A 16,197-nucleotide genomic window follows, 5' to 3' on the forward strand; every position below is an offset into this window, starting at 1 on the left:
GAGTTTGTTGATATCCATTATAAATAATACGTGTTAAGTACAGGTGATAAAAGTTGTATTATTCTAGTTATACAAGTTTTTGTCAACAAGATAGTTCACTGACACGTTCACTCATACTAAATGTCTCACTGTTATCAAACAGATTATGATTTTTGGAAAAACATTGATCTTTAGATATATAAGTTAATGCATTAAAGATTGCTCCAGTTTTGTGTTAGCGGGCTTGCCATTTTCCTTATCTGTGAGAGTTATAGCTGCAGGTTCGGGTTGCACTGGCCAGAGAGCTTCTTCTGCGGAATCAGACGAACATAATTCCTACATAGAGTTATCTTCGATTTTAGCCCCACCCTAACCCAAGGGTCAATAACTTGGTAGAAAAATGAATTTAATTAAAAGTGTTTTGCATATTAATGATTGGTTGTACGTGACCTTGCTACCCTTGAAAGGATTTGTTTCTACATATTCCCTTGTAAAACTCTGATTCCCTATTGTAAGCCCATCCCAACCTCAAAAAAAGACACAACTCTTAAAAGGAACAAAGAAAATTGAATCTTCATTTCATCATAATGCTTGAATATAAATATACCTAATCATGGCTTTGCTTTTTGGTCTATTTTTTTCACTATATATTCCCATGTCAAACTTGTGGCCCCGTTCTACCCTTGATGGCCATGATTTGAACAAACTTGAATCTACACTACCAGTACCTGAGTATGCTTGCATTAATATGGCTAATTATAGCCCTGCTGTTAGTCATCAGAAGATTTTTTTTAAAAACATGCTAATATTCCCATGTAAAACTTTGATTTCATACTGTGGTCCCACCCTATCCCAAGAGCCCATGATTTGAACAAACTTGAATCTACAGTACCTACAGATTCTTGCATATATTAATATTAATCATAGTCTTGTTGTTCTTCATCAGAAGATTTTGAGGGTGTTTCCTATATATTCCCATGTTAAACTGTGATTCCCCATTGTAGCTTCACCCTATCCCAGGGGACCACGATTTGAACAATCTTGAATCTACAGAATCAGGAAGCTTTCATAAGAGTTTCATCTTTTCAATGGTGAGAAGATTTTTGAATGATATCACCGAATTTTCATTAATTCAAAATCATCTCCCCTTTAAAGAGGGTTTGGGTCTTCTTTTGAACAAAATTGAATCCCCTTCACCCGAGGAGGCTTTGAAGCAAATTTGGTTGAAATTTGTCAAGAGGTAATAATAATAATAATAATAACCTTTCATTACCAGGGTGACATACATGTATTTAGCATAAAGCTAGTTTTCATTGTGGTCCTGCATCAACACATATTTACAATCATATATGGGCATATAAAATTAACATCTAAATAAAAACATAAGATACAAGAGTACAATCACATGACAGATATATACATGTAGAATCATATTTGTAACAATACACTCATAAATTGGCACATTCAATGAATTCAAAAGGAAATCTAGTTTATTTAAGTATTGACTCTGTTAAAATACTCAGTAAGATACACAGATTTAAAAATGCCCACTGAACTTGAGTTCCGAACATTTTGTGATAGTTTGTTCCAAAGAAATGCAGACGAATAGCTATATGAACGTCTGTAATTTTCTGTTTTGATTCGTGGTAAATATAAAATATTTGACATACAATCATTCGACCTGGTTTGGCGACAACTGGTCCTAAAGAAGAAGTCGAAACTGGTAAACAGACGGACAGACGAACAGTTAGGCGGAGTTTAATAATCAGCTCATACTTTGTTGAAGGTATACATTTTGTAAAAAATAAAAAAAATATTTAAAAACAATTAGAATTGAAGATATTTTTCTTAACTTACTGTGGTTTCCATGGTAACACATAATAAGGGGAAAAAATAATAGTTTTGTTGGTCGAAAGTCATTTCATATATGTGAAAGTTGTGTGCTGTGAACACTTTTTCAAACCAGTAAAGAAAAAAGTAGGTTAAAATTTTTAGTTTCCATCTGAAGCTTGATGATTAGTGACATTGCCTCTTAAAAATATAGTAATAAAGATAAAAATAAAAGATCAGCATAAATGCCTTCAAGATGTTAATGAAAAAAGAGTAAAAGAGGGGAAAAGAAGGAAAGGAATTTTCTAGAAAACGTCATACATGTACATTTAAGAAGTATTTCGACATCGAAAATGATAAAATACGTGCTTTATTTCTATCTTATAAAATGATATCGTTTGATCCGCTCTAACAGATTGCTTCATAAGTTGTGTAGAGATCTACTGGAGAGAATCAAAAGATTTTATATCAGTTAGATTGAATATTAATTACGCTTCCTTTGTTTGTAGATCTGCTAAATATTTAGAAATAATGTATCATTTTAGACACAGGATGGTCACGGATTAAGTTAGTATCTTACCTGACAAATGTTATCCCCCCCCCCCCCAAAAAAAAATCTTTAATCTTATCAGGTTAAAGATGTTTATTGAGTAACTTATGTCAGAAAAGATAGTAGGTTTGATTAAATACCGTTCATGAAAATTCTGGACTTTCAGTTACTATGGCTATTTTCCGTGGGCTATTTTGTTTATTACAACATTCAAACAAAAAATACAAGCCAGGAAAAATTCGAAGAATCCTACACGGATGACTGCTTTTAGAATGCTATTCAAGAAATATGTGCTTACCGTAAACATAAGATGTCCTTTATTGTGCTAATATACATTATACATTATGTGTGAATAAAAAAAATCCTAGAACAAATTTTCCTTATTTAAGGAAATCATGCATATACGGAACTTTATGAAATAAAAATACTTCCTTGATCAGGGAAATCAACAAATATATCAACTGAATATGCACACGTAATTTCGAGGTTATATGTTTTTCTTATGAGTTGAATCATTTATATTGATTACCTTATAATGCATTTCCATCTTTAAATATTTTTAGATTTCCAGTTTTATACTTTCGGAATGTGGACAGCAACATGCTCACAATGTGCTTGTTTATCCTCCTTGTCCTCACAAAAGGTAAGAACTATCTTGAATTTATATCTAAACCGTCAGATTTTGTTTGGGCCGTTTGATAAACTTAATATTTTTTCTAGAGTAATTTTACTAAAGAAATCAATGACAGGCCATGCACTGATTCATTTAGAAAAGAAGAATTTTTAGTTCACCTGTATATATTTTTGCATATAGAATGCATGGTTAAAGAGGAACGACATTGTCCTTGCCCCAATGATGCCTAGAGATGGAGGAAAACCAACCAAAAAATCTTCTTTAATCCTTAACTTCTTTCCGGGTACAAACATTTGCATAATTATTATGAACATTGACATTATGTTGAAACAGGGAAATTCTTAACCTTATGTTTTCGATATTGAAAGTGCATTACTTTTTTTTAATTCTTGCATAATAATAAAGAACAATGTGACCTCCTATTCATTGCGATCCATAGGTCCAGAATTCGAGCTAAAAGATCCACTTGAGTCGTACATTGAATGAAATGTATGGAGATAACGAACAGTATTCAAGCTCAAAAGTCCATTAATCAATACAAATTTTGGAGCAGAGCAAACACGGACCTCTTAAACATCATAGGTGGGATCAGGTGCCATGGAGGTGTGAGCATCCCTTGCCGACCGGTCACACCCGCGTCGTGCTCTTTGTCATAATCGGGAAATTACTGAAAAATCCGTCGACAATTCAGTGATATAGCTTTCGTTGACCCAAGGTTTTTGTTCATTTTTTTTTTCATTTAAGTATGCATCTAATAAAAACAGTTTTAGAGTTCAACATTGATAAGAAAGCAAATCTGTAGAATGGTGGTGTTTTGTGTCACTTAGCAGTTAACATGTCAAAGTATTTTTTTGCCTTCTGTGAAGTATATCAATTAAGAAGATTCGCCGAGCCCAAATGGCCTGGTGAACATTGTTATTCAAGGATAGCACAAAAAATGATTGTGTTAACCCCAAAACATTCAGGGATAGTATATATTGTACAGATTACTCTGAAACGAAATTTAGATAAAGATTGATGAACTCTTTATTTTATAGCTGTCTATCTGTCTCAAAGACAATTAAAATATGAAGACAATTTATCGATGGGAAACAACCCACTATCATGTTTATTTGCTTGTTTTTTCTTCTTTAGGTATCAGCTCAATAACAGTGATAACAAAGCCAGAGATAAATGTTACACTCAGGTCAAATACACCCATTGTTTTGAATTGTACATACCCAACAAAAACTAATGTAAGAACAATAATGTGGAAAAAATTAATTCATGGCCTTTACAAGTACTTGGCACTATTTGATCCTAGTGCTAGTGACGCGAGTTTTACTGGTGATGGTATTTACTTGCGGAATAGATCTACTCTTATCAATCCCAAAAATGGTTCTACAAGTGCTGTTCTGATGATCAATGACGTCAAGTGTGAAGATGACGGGAAGTATCAATGTTTAGTAGAGTACCACGATGAAATATTTCAACAAGCTACAAGTGAAACAACCGTCTTTTTACAAGGTAATAAAATATATCGAATGAAACCATTTGTTTATCTTTCAGATGGCATAATTTTTCAGTCATTGTGTGACTGGGCAATCACTGTTCAAGTCTCACCAGGTAGCTAGTCCAGACGCTGGTTCTTTATTCAGAATAACTTCAGAATATTTAAATGCCATCTTTATAAAACGATTTTGAAATTGTGGTTAGATATGATGAATACAATGTATTAGGAGAATTATGAAATCCTGTCTCAAAAACAAAGTTATTTATTAAGCAGGCTGATAGTTTCAAAGGATCATAGTAGCTATCAAATCGTCAAAATTTGGTAATGGTACCGTCTTTATTAATAAATACACTATATTGAGAAAAGGACACTTTTAAGAGCTTCTTAGTTTGAATATTTCTTAGTTTGAAAATTTTAAAAGAGAACTGCTCACAAATTGTCCTGACAAATATTATGTTATGCATTTCAATTCTCTCAATCTAAATATGTACATACAGATAGAGACAAAAATTCCATATATAGTTAATCTCACATTGATATAAAGAGATAACAGTTGAAAACTTATAAAAATATAATTATACTGATTAGGAAGATTAAAAATTGATTTTCGGTAAAAGATTGAGCAAGACTATGTATTAATTATACATTAAGAGGGATGCGTTGTTGAATAGGCCACCATTTACATTATTCTTAAAACTATAGAGTTGAAATATTTTGTAAGGTTACAATAAAAATACAGTCATGCCTCATTAATCGGGCGCTTGTGTTCCCGTTCAATTTGTCCGGATTAATGGAGCGTCCGGATTATTGCATTTGTACAGACATCTCGTGCCAATATTCACCAATATAAGTTCAGCAACTCATTTATTATATCACCAATATAAGTTTAATAACTCATTTATTATATAAATAAAACATTCCCCAAGTGATTTATATTAAATATTAATCGTTTAAATTAAATACATTTAACTCAAAATTAATGAGAGGTCTTCAGTATCGGTATCTAAAAGTTTGCAAGAAGACAGGTAGTCCTCTTTGAAAAAAAAAAAAACAGAAAAAGGTGAAGTTAAAGGACGTCACGTAGCAGCGAGTAGCGATATAATTTCGTTTCGCACTTGGGAAACCTCTAAACAAACTCTGAAAATGGTGGAGAAACCAGGAAATATATATGAATGAGTAGTTTATTTGTATTTTAATGATAAAGACAGTGTTTGAGTGGTAGAGACTTTGAATGGGACGATGTACAGTTTGTGAAGAAACAGCTTTTCGGCGCTACAAACCATGTGAGAAATGACGAGGGAAATTGTAACTTTCACGACGTTGTTTTTGACGTTACAATGAAGTTAAGAGTCAGCATTTATTTTTAGAGATATTTAAAAGAATTTCAAATGTTTTCAAATATTAATTCAATTCGTTTAGTTATTCATCAGATATGTAGAAATTAATGATTAATGACCAAAAAAAAAAAAAAAAAAAAAAAAAAAAAAAAAAAAAGAAAATACGACACACTATTTTTTTCCAGTAACTATCGATAAGATACCTTACTGTCAATCAGAATTTTGATGACAGTGTACCACTCAAAGTGTACTCAAATCAGACATTTTACTATTCAAACCTTATCGCAGTATTATAAAATTATAAAGTTAAGGACGTATAGCCAAATTAAAAAAAACACTATAAAAATGGTGAAGAGACCATGTTCGACGGAGTCTGTAAAAAAGCTGTAACATTTACCTCATTATCATTAGGTATGTCTGAATATTTAGTAAGCAAGTTTTTCAATTTACATGTACTCTTTTTGTAACAGGACACAAGCTATTATTGTTAATATTTACGTTTCACCGGGTGTGTTCAATTTGTTAAACTCTGTACACATCACTGAACACGGACTGACAATACTGGTGAGTTGGTTTTGCTTTCTCACATTTCTACTCTGAATTTTCTGGATTATAGTTTTAATATTTTTCATTAATACATACCAAAATTTTTACTTTTCATAAGTATATAATGAGGATAAAGTTTACTTTGTGAAAGTGCAAGGATGTGTCAATCAAACGCGTCCCGAAATTCGTAGTTTCAATAATTTCCAGATACAATAAGTTATTTTTTATATTTCCGTGTAAAATGCTATAACAACATATAAGTGATGATATTGTACAGAAAAATTGAGAAAATATTAACTTCAAATCTGTGTCCAGGCCCCTTTAATGAAATGATAATGTTTTTCCATACTCGCCTTGAAAAGAATTCCTGAAATGGTCTTTCTTTAATCTTGTCCTTTTTGCCTCGATGTGTGAGCCTGATGTACAATGAGTAAACAATTGTATTTGACCACGATATCTGATTATCAAGTTTTTCTCGAGACAACGGATTATCGATATTCTAGTATTTCATCGTAGACAACAGTCACACTACACCGTTTGCCGTAAAAATCACTACAGCCACAAGTATCGTTTCTAAATTAAGCAAAGGCGTCTGAACGGGGGGGGGGGCTACGGGGGCTTAACCCCCCACTTTTTTGCAAAGATAGACATAATAAAGGGATTGAAAATTGGAACTTAGTCCCCCAAACATTTTTTGTTTGTGTAGCCCCCCTTTTTTGTGGCTTCCGACGCCTTGGCAGAATAAAATAATTTTTAAAAAAGACTTTAAATTATCTTATTATTAACAAGATTAACTAGAGTTTTGCGCTCCTCTGTTCATTGTTGACGACACATGTCGTATCCGCATTAGTGTAGCGGATAGTTAAAAAAATAGTTCACTTGAAGAGAAAAGCTCCAAATTTGGCATGAAGGTTCCTTTTCTATTACCTGAATAGGAAATATCGTTGGTCTTTCATGTTTCAGCCATTTTCAAAAATGACCGAAAATGCTTTTCAAAATGGCGTTATTTCTTATATTGCATATTTAGCATTTTCATATTTTTTTTTTGTGTCAAACATTTTAAAAATCTTTGAAATATCCAATCAAAATTTGGTCAACCTAAGACAAACAAAGTCTTATCACACGTATATATATCCAGTGAGCATGCGCTAAAGTACAGTTTATTGCTGTTTTATAGAACTTATAAGACCAAGTCTTAAGCGTACACATTACAGATGCATAGAGCAATACACGGTAATTCTACCTGAAACAATTAGTTAACCAAACAAGTAATTCTACACTTATCCAAGTACTTCTTGGCATGAGGCTGTCATCACCACCAAACAAAAATGTTCTGTATGTGACTCAAACTTAGCCATTTTTGTTTTAAAGGTGACTCATACCGGCTGCTTCCATGTATGCTCTGCTTCCGAGACAGATTGTTGATATGCTCATATACGAGGGGTGATCAAAAAGTTCGCGAACTAATTGAATTACTTCCATAAAAGAAATAAAATTAGGTTTCAGTGTTCATTATTTTTTAAAGTAGTCCTCTCCGAATTTAATGCACATTTGCCACTGTTCTGTCCATGCGCGAATCGCGTGATCCAGGCGGTCACGTGACATGCTCCGTAGCGTTCTGTTCACAGAAGCTGAAAGATTTTTCCGAGTCTTATATTTCTTACCATGCAAGTTATTTAAAAAACAAAAACAGTCCATTTGTCAGAAATGGCCAATCTCGGAAATAGGATGGGTGGATAAGGAAATCCTTTTCCAGAAAGAGCATGGTGACCATCACAGCCCAAGTCCTCTGTCTTATGAACGTTGTTTATCCAATATGGATATAGGATGGGCGCCTTCTTTTTATCATATCTGATATGTTTAAAGTCTAAAGTAAACAATAATTTAGGGTTTTAAGAATTAGATTACTGTTAAGTTATTCAACTATTTTTCTAACTGTAACTTGGCGATCTTTCATATAAAATTGATCTACTAAAAACACATCTCATCCTCAGCTTGCTTTCACTTGGAAACAAAACTAACACCATTTTTAACCATCTCCCTTCCTTCACTAAAACAATCAATCCAGTTATTGATTGAACCTCTGGCAAGTCTTTTGTCTTCATAAACCTTGTACAAAATATTATATGCTACTGCAAAGGAATTTCCAAGATATAAGTTAAACTTTACAGCCTTTCGTTGCTTGAGTACGACTGAGTGAAGCATTTTTTGTAACAAGTCACCTACATATTTACGTCATTTTCACATTGTGACGTCACAAACATGAAGCAAAAAATTACATTACATCTGCTATTTATAGAACATATATATGTATGACTATATGTGTGTCAAATTTCATTCTGATCTGAATTGTGGTTTTGTAATTATAGAGATAGTTCGCGAACTTTTTGATCACCCCTCGTAGAGCAGCTCTTGAGAGCTGAAGTGCTATCAAGGGAACCCTGTTTAGGGTAAAGATGTCAAGAAAGACGGATTCCATGTTGGTGTAGAATTTTGGCCTTCTCTGAGGTTGCTGTAGACTTCTAAGATCTTAGAAATGCAAAAGCCTGCATTCCTTTGCTTACGTAAACTTAAATGTTTATATCAGTTCACCTGTTTGGTACTACTAAGATAAGAAAATTGATTGACTTCTTTTATGTCATCTTCTTCAAATGTTACCTTTCCTCCTTTCTAAGTCGTAACTCTTTTTAACTTTATATCTTTAGCCTTTTTTCCGTTTCAGATGTTTTATTTTGTCTCTCATGATTGTTAGATTGATTGACCGATTGTATGTTGTTTTACGTCCCATTCGAGAATTTTTCACTCATACAGAGACGTCACCATATACCGGGGAAGGGCTTCAAATTTTGACCTTTACTCGACACTCAGGGCCATTGAGCATTGAGGGATCTTTATCGTGCCAACGCCTGCCGTGATACGGAGTCTCGGTTTTTAAGGTCTCATCCGAAGGACCCGCAACTTTCACTTCAAAGTGCCGAGCGCATGGCGAAGGAACAGTTGCTACTCATTTTTTATCGACTTAGGTCTGTCGCGGCCGAGATTCGAACTCACGACCTCCCGATCACGAAGCGAGCGCTCTACCGACTGAGCTACTGTAAACGGTCTCATGCTTGTTAGAGTGTCGTATATTATCTAACCGAAGAGGGGCTGAATTCCTCTTGTACTTTTGTAAATACCCATTCAACAACTATCAGAAATAGTATTGGTAATAAGGGACAACCTTTTAAAACCCAGTCTTTTAGTTTTACAATAAATGATTCTAACATTCAGAGTCCTTTTGATGAATGACTGACAATGTCTTTATCATGATGTTTCATATCTCAGTAGTTTCCCTAATACATGTACTATGTCTATTGATGTTATCAAATGGATTTCATGTTGGTGCTAATTTTGGTATTCTCTGACGTTTCTGTAGACGTCAGTGCTGATCTTAGCATTGTGAAAGCCTGCATTCCTTTGCTTTTGATTAAATGTTTATGTCAGTTCTCCTGTTTTGTTTATGATACTACCAAGATAAGAAAATTTATTGACCCTAGGTCTCTTCTATATCATTTTCTTTGAGTGTTAAAATTCCTTCCCTTTTGGTCAGGTCTCTCATTTTTCCTTACTTATGCTGCCATATACCTTCATCACTTGATACGGGGTTTATATTTCACAGTTGATTCGATACACAAGAGCATGCTCTACGCATGAACAATTTCTAAAACGAGGTAAGTTATTAACAAACAAGCTGATGAAACAAGAATATCAACAGTCTTGTTTTAAGTCGTCATTTCGTAAGTTCTATGGTCGATACATTGATCTTGTCAGCAAAAACAATTTATCATTAAGTCAAATGCTGACTGACTTTTTTCATACTAATTGTTAGGCCATTATTTACACAGTGCATTGTCGACGGATTTTTACGTTATTTACCGATCATGACAAGGCGAACACGGCGTGTGTGACCAGTTGGCAGGGGATGTTCACTCCTCCATGACCTAATCCAACCTCAAATGCTTTAGAGGTCCATGTTTGCTCTGCTCCTTATTTGTATTGTTTAATAGACTTTTGAGATTGAATACTGTTCGTTATCTCCATATATTTCATTTATTGTTGTACTAACATCAATTCTTTCATTTAATATCTTTTTTTGGTTAGGATTTCAATTACTTTTTAGCTCACCTGAGCTGAAAGCTCAAGTGAGCTTTTCTGATCACCCGTTGTCCGTCCGTCCGTCTGTAAACTTTTCACATTTTCAACTCCTTCTCAAGAACCACTTGGCCAATTTTAACCAAAGTTGGTACAAAGTATCCTTGGGTGAAGGGGAGTATAAATTGTTAAAATAAAGGGCCAAGTCCCCTTACAAGGGGAGATAATCAAGAAAAGACAAAAATAAAGTGGGGTCATTAAAAAATCTTCTTCTCAAGAACCACTGGGCCAGAAAAGCTGAAACTTATGTGGAAGCATTCTTGGATAGTGTAGATTCTAAATTGTTAAAATCATGACCCCCGGGGGTAGGGCGGGGCCGAAATAGGGAATCCAAGTTTTACATTGAAATATATTAGAAAAATCTTTAAAAATCTTCTCAAGAACCACTGGGCCAGAAAAACCGGAACTTATATGGAAGCATCCTGGGGTAGTGTAGATTCTAAATTGTTCAAATCATGACCCCCGGGGGTAGGGCGGGGCCACAATAGGGAATCCAAGTTTAACATTGAAATATATAGGAAAAATCTTAAAAAATCTTCTTCTCAAGAACCACTGGGCCAGAAGAGCTGAAACTTATACTGAAGCATCCTGGGTTAGTGTAGATTCTAAATTGTTCAAATCATGACACCTTGGGGGTAGGGCGGGGCCACAATAGGGAATCCAAGTTTTACATTGAAATATATAGGAAAAATCTTAAAAAATCTTCTTCTCAAGAACCACTGGGCCAGAAGAGCTGAAACTTATACTGAAGCATCCTGGGGTAGTGTAGATTCTAAATTGTTCAAATCATGACACCTTGGGGGTAGGGCGGGGCCACAATAGGGAATCCAAGTTTTACATTGAAATATATAGGAAAAATCTTTAAAAATCTTCTTCTCAAGAACCACAGGGCCAGAAGAGCTGAAACTTATACTGAAGCATCCTGGGGTAGTGTAGATTCTAAATTGTTCAAATCATGACCCCCGGGGTAGGGCGGGGCCACAATAGGTATTACAATGGGGGAAATCTGGTAAAGAACAGCATGGCCAAAATTACTCAGGTGATCGATGTGGCCCATGGGCCTCTTAATTAGAAAATGTTTTTGCCTGCATCCCATTTATTTATCTAGGTCTTCTGTGGTATCTAGACTTTGAATTTGATTTTATTGTTGGATTGGAAATCCGTGTCTTTCTCTTTTTTTCAACAATTTACTCTTACGTAACTGAATTCCGAGCTTTTCATCTCTGACTTATCATGACAAGATAAGTCTGGTTTTTCTTGAATACATCTTCTGGACTCTCATGTTTCTTTTCAGAAATTCAATACGAGGGAGTATGGAGCCTCCGATAACAACTGCATTTATTTCACGAAATTCAGTCAGAAGGTCTTTTGCATTCACGTCCCCAGATGCATTATGCAGATACACCATGTCTTCTCATTAACTTTTTTCTTGACAATCGTTGCATTCATGTCACGGTAAACTGTGTCATTTTGCAATTGCGAAATTGAATTGCTTTATGAACCGTCATTCAGCTTTTGCTTTACAATATGATGATTAAGATGTCTTTAACATTTTTAGCATATTTATAACCAGAATATATCACAAAATGGCCAAAGTATGATATTCAGGTCATTAGCAATTGTTTAAGAAGTGGGGGAGCCAACTTCACCAAAAAAATCTGACAAGCAAAAAAAAAAAAAAAAAAAAAAAAAAAAAAAAAAAAAAAGACACAACAACAACAACAATAAAAAAAACAAGGAAAAAACTAACTAGATATCATTGAGATGGTGGCCATCTCAAAGGGCCCCGCTTTCAGCAACGAACATGAAAATGTAAGGTGGCTGGAAAGGGTTTTATTTTGAAGAGGAACATTTGTGTACTATTAAGGGATGTTTTGTTTGAGTCTAAAGGGCTTCTATGTCATCCTTGTTATAATAAAAAATGGCTAGAAAATCGCGAGTGCTCCATACCCTCTATCAAAAAACGGCACAAAAATCACGAATGTTGCATATCCTCTATGAAAATTGTTGCATATCCTCTATCAAAATATGGAAGGAAAATCAGAAATGTTCCGTACCCTAAGTCAATTGGTAAAGTTTGAGGCTGACTGGACTAAAGGGAAAGAAATTATGCACCGAACAAAGATTTTAAACAGAGAGGCTTTTTTTTTACCTTGACCCTTGATCTAGAAACTTCGTTCAAAGTTACTGCACATCCATTGACCAGTGTCACTCTGTGAGTGAAGTATTAGCCACATTGGACAAAGGGGAGAGAAGATATTCTCCGGACGAGGATTTTTCATTTAATTCTGCTATGACCTTAACTTTAGACCTAGAAACATGGTTCAAGGTCACTGCACACCCTTTACTCAAAGGCACTCTGTGGGTGAAGTACGAGCCAGATTGGGCCCAGGATAGAGAAGGTATGCTCCGGACAGATCTCGGACGGACGGACGGACGGACGGACAGACTGATCACTATAGGGCGCCCGCAGAGCGGGGCCCTAAAAAAAGCAAAACTAAACTTATCAAAGTGTTGGGGGGGTTGGGGGGTTGGACAAAGTCCTAAAATTATTTGACAAGCAAAAAAGGCAATTTACTGTCCATTTTGCCAGTCTCCGACCTTACAAATCAAAAAGGGGGTGCAACCAGCATCTACAGGAAAATTTACTTAAGCAAAATAATATACTCAGAAAAAAGTGGGGGTAGCCCTAATCCCGCGTTCTACGGGCCTGAAATATTACAGAAGTCGATCAGTGTAAGTCCAAGTAGTATAGAAATATCGCCATTTTGTTTCAGCGGCAGTCGTCTTGAAAACTGCGATGACCAATGATGATTTTAGGAACAGTATCATCTGACAGATAATTGTGCCAAATTTCATGCCTGTCTCCACAAGTGAAATATTCGGGTGAAATTTTGCTCTGAGCCGCTACACTACATGTCGAGACCAGTTATTTGACAAACGTGATAAAATAATCGTTGTATTGTGTAAATTATACGAATAACACTACAAAACTACGCATTTTAATCAATAATTCACCAAAGATCAAAAGAGAACATGTATTTTTTTTTTATTTTACAAAATGAAACAAGATGTATTTGTGAAACACTGATGCCCCCGTATGGCAGCTTATGGCGAAGGTTAAAGTTTCTCAAATGCAAGTCAAAGTCCAGGCCAAAAGATAAAAAAAATTGGTACCCAAAGGTCTTGTCTCGAGGAATATACCTGTGAAATTTGAAAGACCTAGCTGCAACTGTTCAAAAGTTATGGCGAAGGTTAAAGTTTTTTTAAAGTAAGTAAAACGTCAAGGTCAAGGTCAAAGTGGTTGGTATCCAAAGAAAAGTCTCGTCAAAAGGATTACATATGTGAAGTATGAAAGCCCTAGCACCAACCATTCAAAAGTTCTGACCAAGGTTAAAATTTTTCGAAAGTAGGTTAAACTCCTATGTCAAGGTCAAAGGGTCAAAGTGGTTGGTATCCAAAGGATGGTCTTGTCACAAGGATTACATATGTGAAGAATGAAAGCCCTAGCACCAACCATTCAAAAGTCATGGCCAAGGTTAAAGTTTTTCAAAAGTAGGTCAAACTCCTATGTCAAGGTCAAAGTGGTTGGTATCCAAAGGAAGGTGATCCACAAGGATTATATGTGTCAAGTATGAAAGCCCTAGCATCAACAATTCAAAAGTTATGGCTAAGGTTAAAGTTTTTCAAAAGTAGGTCAAACTCAAAGGTCAAGGTCAAAAGGTTAAATTGTTGGTATCCAAAGGAAGGCCTTGTCACAAAGAACACACATATGAAGTTTGAAACCCCAAGCACCAACTGTTCAGAAGTTATGGCAAAGGTTAAAGTCTCATAAAATTTTGCAAAAGTGGGTCAAACTCCAAGGTCAAAAGGTCAAATATGATGGTACCCAAAGAAAGGTCTTGTCACAAGGAATACACATGTGAAATATGAAAGTCATAGCTCCAACCAATCAAAAGTTATGGACAAGGTTAAAGTTGGCAAGATACAGACAGACGGACAAACGGACAAACAGACAGAGATGACAGAAACAATATACCCCCGGGATCTTTCGATCCGGAGGCATAAAAAAGTTAATAAAAGTAAAAATAACAACACGTGGATTTGTGACTTTTTTTTCTCTGTTACGTTTTTACCGCATCCGACCCCCTTTTGCCAGTCGCGGTTTCATATGTATTGTTCTCTACTAAAACCTCTGTTTCCTATCGTGGCTCCACGGTGGTGGTAAGAAGACTTTTAAATGGCCCCACCAAATTTTCACTATTTTTTTAATTACCTCTCCATGAAGAAGGGCACAGCATTTATTGAATAAAATTCAAGGAATATTCATGGCAATTTTGGATGAATTTGGCGCACGCAGTTGTTCTAAATAAGAAGTCAAATATGTGAATTATAATTATAAAGACGAAACACTACAAACATATGGATATACAATCAGAAGGACGCCGCACACTTTACGGTCAGAAAAGCTCACTTGAGCCATTGGCTCAGATGGACCGCTTTAAACTGTAAAACAGATGTAACTTTATATGTTGGCCTTGAGGATCTGGTGACGGCTCAATCTCTAGTTTCTAAGATCTGAATTCGAGATAAACAAGCATTCTGAGAGTATTGCATAAGCAATACTAGTCCCCCTACCGGCAAGTGTAATCTGGTTCCCGTTAAAAATTGAAAATACCATAATTTCGTCAAAAATCAATAAAGTGGAACGAAATGCAAACTTGATCTATAACTCGTCAAGGTAAAGTCACGAACCAAAAATCAGCTAAATATCTGCCAGCGTTTAGAAGAAAATTGCGGAAAACTCTTCAAAAAATTGAAGAGGTTGTAATTCAAAAATCAATGAAGCGGAACAAAATACAAAATTGATCTGTAACTCATCAAGATACACTCACATACCAAAAATCAGCTCAATATCTGCCAGCGTTTAGAAGAAAATTGCGGAAAACTCTTAAAAATTGAAGAGGTCGTAATTCAATGAAGCGGAACGAAATGCAAACTTGATCTGTAACTCATCAAGATACACTCACATACCAAAAATCAGCTCAATATCTGCAAGCGTTTAGGAAAAAAGTGCGGAAAACCAAATGGGACAAACTGACAGACAGACAGAGGGACAGACAGACAGACGGACCGACAGCTAGACAGACGGACGGACAGACTCAGAGGAAACCTTTAGTCCCCTCCGGTTTCACCGGTAGGGGACTAATACGCCGTACAAAGTAAACGAGCTTTAAGGACCGGTGTAGCATAATATTTTGATACCGCGATATATTGAACCCGGGTTCAATATATCGCATAATATTTTGAACCCGGGTACATTTTTTCGCTGCGATATAATGAACCCCCTTATAAAATATTGAACCCGGTGGGTTCAAGATATTATGACCATAAAATATTGAGTCCCCTACCCTTTTTATTTGAGAGGGAGGGGGGTTCAAGATATTATGACCATAAAATATTGAGTCCCCTACCTTTTCAATTTAAGAGGAAGGGGTTTCAAGATATTATGACCATAAAATATTGAGTCCCCCTACCCTTATAATTTAAGAGGAAGGGGGTTCAAGATATTATGACCATAAAATATTGAGTCCCCTACCCTTTTTATTTAAGAGGGAGGGAGTTCAAGATATTATGA

This window comes from Saccostrea echinata, unplaced genomic scaffold, assembly GCF_033153115.1.
Source record: "Saccostrea echinata isolate AGI-Se365-2 ecotype Australia unplaced genomic scaffold, CSIRO_AGI_Sech_v1 ptg000020l, whole genome shotgun sequence".
Taxonomy (NCBI): Eukaryota; Metazoa; Mollusca; class Bivalvia; order Ostreida; family Ostreidae; genus Saccostrea; species Saccostrea echinata.